At 49.8% G+C, this 4,553-nt stretch overlaps 1 pseudogene; it reads left to right on the top strand.

Annotated features, from left to right (window-relative positions):
• The first annotated feature begins 1,614 nt into the window (after window positions 1-1,614).
• Window positions 1,615-4,553, top strand: LOC123157098 (receptor-like protein 45; annotated as a pseudogene).

Here is a 4,553-nt window from a genome sequence, read left to right as displayed (position 1 = left end):
CTTCATCTCTTCATATCTGTAATCTTATTTCAACACAAGCATTCAACTAGTATGCGCTGAAAATTAGAAGATGCTAAAACTGAAGAAAAAGTGCAGGAACTTCGGTAATAAAGTCCAGAGTGTTTGGACCCCGGGACAATATATTATGTGTCCCCAAAAGTAGCGCTTAGGATAGTCTCTCAGGAGACAGAGCCGCCCCTCCCCTCCCTCCCCCGACCCCGCGCCCGCGCCGCCTCCCCAGGGGGCGGCCGAGGCGGCTCCCCCCGCTCTCCTCTCCTCCCTCCTCCCCCGTGCCCCCCCCCCCCCCCCCCGCTGCCGCCGGCGGAGCCCGCGGATCTGGCCGGGCGGGCTGGCGGCGGCGGGCCTTTCCTTTCCTCGCGCGTGCACCTCCTGACCCGGGAACAGAGCTAGCGGCGGGTGCCCTTCGGCTGACGGCGGCCCGGCGGCCTGGCGGCGGCTGGCGGTGGCCCGTCACGGTGGTGGCGCCGTCCTTTGGCGGCGGGGCGGCCTGGTTGCGCAGGGTGGCCGGCGGCGCGCCCTCGGCCCAGATCTGGGCCCTTAGGGCCCCATCTGGGTCCTAGCGGGCCGGTCCCTGGGCATGGCCTCGTTGTCTGCGGCGCGGTGAGGAGGAAGAGCGGCTCGGATTTGGGGCGGCGGCACCGCCGGCGTGCCGGCAGCAGCGTGAAGGAGGGAGCTTTGCGGGCCCACGAGGGCTCGGCCGGGCCTGTGGGCCCACGGGCCTGGTGTGCTCCTGCTATTGCGTCCGGACGGCTATCGTTGCGGACGGTGGAGGTGGGGCCCTCCCGCGTGCCGATGGTGCTGATGCCCTAGTCCCGGCTCTGATTCTTTGCCGCGCTATCCTCACTTCGCGGTGCCGTGGTGAGACGGCGTGGGGGCCTCAAGACCGCGTTGGCGCACGATGGTGGTTGGTTTGGTGGCAGGCTCCGGGGCGCCCGAGGTGCGGGTTGTGATCGGGGGAAACCCCTGTCGGCATGGCCAACACCGGCGTGGTGGCGCCTGTTGGTGCCACCTGACCTTCTGGGAGGGCGGTGGGGCTACCCTTCCTCTCGCCTCGTCGTGTACCGGGGGAACCCTTGGCAGCAGCGTCGTCATCGCCGCGATCCTTCTTGGATGTGTTGATAGGTGCCGGCGCTTCGGAGTCTTGGAGTCTAGTGGAAGATCCTGGTGGGCGCTTCGATCGCGAGGCTTCTTCATTTTTGTTGATCCGCCGTTGTCGGCATTTGTTTCTTTTGCTTTTCTCTGTCGTTTCTTTTGGGCGTGAGTGTGCTGCTTCCGCCCCAGCACCTATCCATGTATGGTTCGGTTGGTTGCTTTGTATACAAAGCGGGGGGAAACCCTTTTTCGGTGAAAGTAGCGCTTAGTGGTGAAGTCGTTGCCCATGTGGCCATGTTTGATCGTTAGTGCATGTCTGGCCATTCTCCAAAGGGGACTTGAACAAAATGTTCATCAACAAGTCCACAATGCCACTAATCAAGTTGCTTTGCTGATCAAGCATACGTCCTCCTTGACCAGGGACGTATAAATAGACGCTCATCCTGCTCCCAGACCGACAGCCTGGAATTCACAGGATAATTTGAAAACCATTTCTTCCAAATGAGGTGCTACTTGTCATGGGGATGTTTATTCCTGGTCCTCGGCACACTGAACTCCATGTTTCTGAGTTGTTCGGGCTGCTTCATGGAGGAGAGGGCAGCCCTCATGGATATTAGCTCTTGGTTCATGGGCGTGCAGTACATGGTTCCCACTTCTTGGGGAGACGGTCGTGACTGCTGCTCGTGGGAAAGGATCACATGCGACAGTAGCACGCGACGGATATCGCGTCTCGACCTTTTCCAAGATATCCACCAATACGTGTCTGATATTAAAGATGAATGCTGGAACCTTAACTTGACGGTCTTTTCTCCGTTTCGGGACCTTCAGCTACTGAATTTCTCTGGACAACAGGCTAAGTTACAGCATTTCGAGGGTATGTAACTCTTGTGGCATGCGTGCAACTATTTATTTTCTCACTAGTTTTGATTACAGATCATCTTATTCTGAAGAAAACAATTAATCAGGTCTCCAAGGATTGAGTAAGCTCAAGTATCTTGACCTCAGTGACAACCGTTTGTTAGGGGGTATCCCAAGATCCATCGGCAAATTGGTTACTCTGGAAGTCATAAATCTCAATGGAAACAACATAGGTGGGGATCTTCAGAATATAGGTACTGAAACAAATCAGTTTAACATTCCCTTCAATTGGTGCAATTAATTTTATTAGTTGCTTTATGGCATGTACAAATGACAGGTTTTAAAAATCTCCGGAATCTGCGAGAATTGCATTTGAGATCCAATCGATTGAGTGGTAGCCTCCCAGCATCCGTATTTGCACTTTCATGCCTTGAGTACTTGGATCTCTCAGAAAACCACTTTGAAGGGCATATACCTATAAACTCATCTTGGAACCTGCGACAATTGCGTTTGACATCCAATAGATTGAGTGGTAGCGTCCCAACATCCGTATTTGCACCTCCGTACCTTGAGTACTTGGATCTTTCAGAAAACCTCTTACAAGGACATGTATCTATAAATTCATCCTGGAAGTGTTCCCCAGTGCTTCAAACTATCTTGTTATCTGAAAACATGCTAGGCGGTAAATTTGATTTCTTTTGGCTGAGAAACTGTATCAAACTCAAAGAGATAGATCTGTCCAGGAATACTGATTTGGTAGTTCAAATGAAACTGCATGGTTGGGTACCTAAATTTCAGTTGAATACACTAATGCTCTCTTTGTGTAACCTTGATAAGAGCATTATTACAGAGCCAAATTTCCTGCGCACACAGCATCACCTACAGTTTCTTGATTTGTCCAACAATAATTTGCCGGGAAGCATGCCTAATTGGCTGTTCACAAATGAGGCAACACTAGTTTACCTGGACCTTGCAAACAACTCACTAGTTGGATCATTAGATCCGATATGGGAGCACCAAACTAATCCTGAAGTTTATCTGGATCTTGCAAATAACTCACTACTTGGATCATTAGATCTAGAACATGTGAACATATCTCTGAACCAAATTGAAGGACAACTGCCAGCCGACATTGGTTTGATGTTTCCTAATATGAAGGTTCTTGATGTTTCCCACAATATTATTTCTGGAACAATACCACCATCACTGTGCAGCATTGGCGACATTAGTATTATGGACCTATCAAATAACAAGTTTGCAGGAGAGGTACCATCTTGCTTGTTCAATTGTTCTGCAGCAATATTGAAGCTCTCAAACAATAATCTTGGGGGTATGATACTTGACGGGGCTAGTAACTTACCTCACATATGGGCAATTTACTTAGACAATAACAAATTTGAAGGAGCTCTCCCTAAAAATCTGTCTGGTGGTGTGCAAGTCATGGATTTACACGGTAACAATATTTCAGGAGAACTTGAAACCTCATTATGGAATCTTCCTTATCTGGAAGCTTTAAGCCTTGCTAGTAATGGTATAACTGGTGACATCCATCCAGAAATATGTAAAATTACGAGTCTTCTGCTGTTAGATCTGTCCGGCAACTACTTTACTGGGCGTACTCCAAACTGTAGTGGTACATTACTACTCCACTATCTGAGTATATCTGGGAATTCGCTGTCAGGCTCCCCGAATGACTTCTTCAACAACTCCTCCATTGCAGTTCTGGATCTCAGCCATAATACACAGGCAACCTTGAGTGGACACATTATCTTCCTTGGATCAATCTACTTCTATTAGGCTGGAATAATTTTGAGGGGCAGATCTCTTCAAACCTCTGCCATCTCCGATTCTTGAGTATACTTGACATCTCACACAATAGACTTTCGGGTTCCATACCACCATGTGTAGGTAGCATTCCATTTGAAGACACTTCCCAAGATGATTGGGATTGGCCCGGTGCGGGTGATAGGTCATTTGGAGCGGGGCCGATGGGCCTTTATAGTGATGGGTATGACCTCCCACACTTCAACTTCACAACCAAAAGGAACTCCTACACATACGGACGGAACTTTTTCATGTCGATGTCTGGCATTGACTTCTCTGCAAACATGCTGTCAGGTGAGATTCCAAAGGAGATAGGGAATTTGAGCCATATCAAATCTCTCAACCTGTCAAATAATTTCTTGACTGGACCGATTCCTGCAACCTTCGCAAACATGAGCGAGATTGAAAGCTTAGACCTATCAGGAAACAGGCTGAATGGATCAGTACCATGGCAGTTAAGTCGGCTATCATCCCTAGAGGTGTTCTCTGTGGCATACAATAACTTATCAGGATGTCTACCAGCCACTGGTCAGCTCAACACATTCGATATGGACTGTTACAGAGGGAACAACAACCTTCGATCATGCACTTCCAGTCCAGGTCCTGTGGCATGGAATGGTACTGTAGGAAGTGAGCCTGATGGTTCTGACCCGATCCTCTACGTGGTCACTGGCGTTTCGTTCGTCTTGGCATTTTGGGCCACTATCACTTTCATATTCTGCCATCCATTTGGGCAGCGTGCTATTGTCAAACTGTAA

The sequence above is a fragment of the Triticum aestivum genome, chromosome 7B (assembly GCF_018294505.1).
Source record: "Triticum aestivum cultivar Chinese Spring chromosome 7B, IWGSC CS RefSeq v2.1, whole genome shotgun sequence".
NCBI lineage: Eukaryota > Viridiplantae > Streptophyta > Magnoliopsida > Poales > Poaceae > Triticum > Triticum aestivum.
This window is presented reverse-complemented; position numbering and strand designations above follow the sequence as displayed.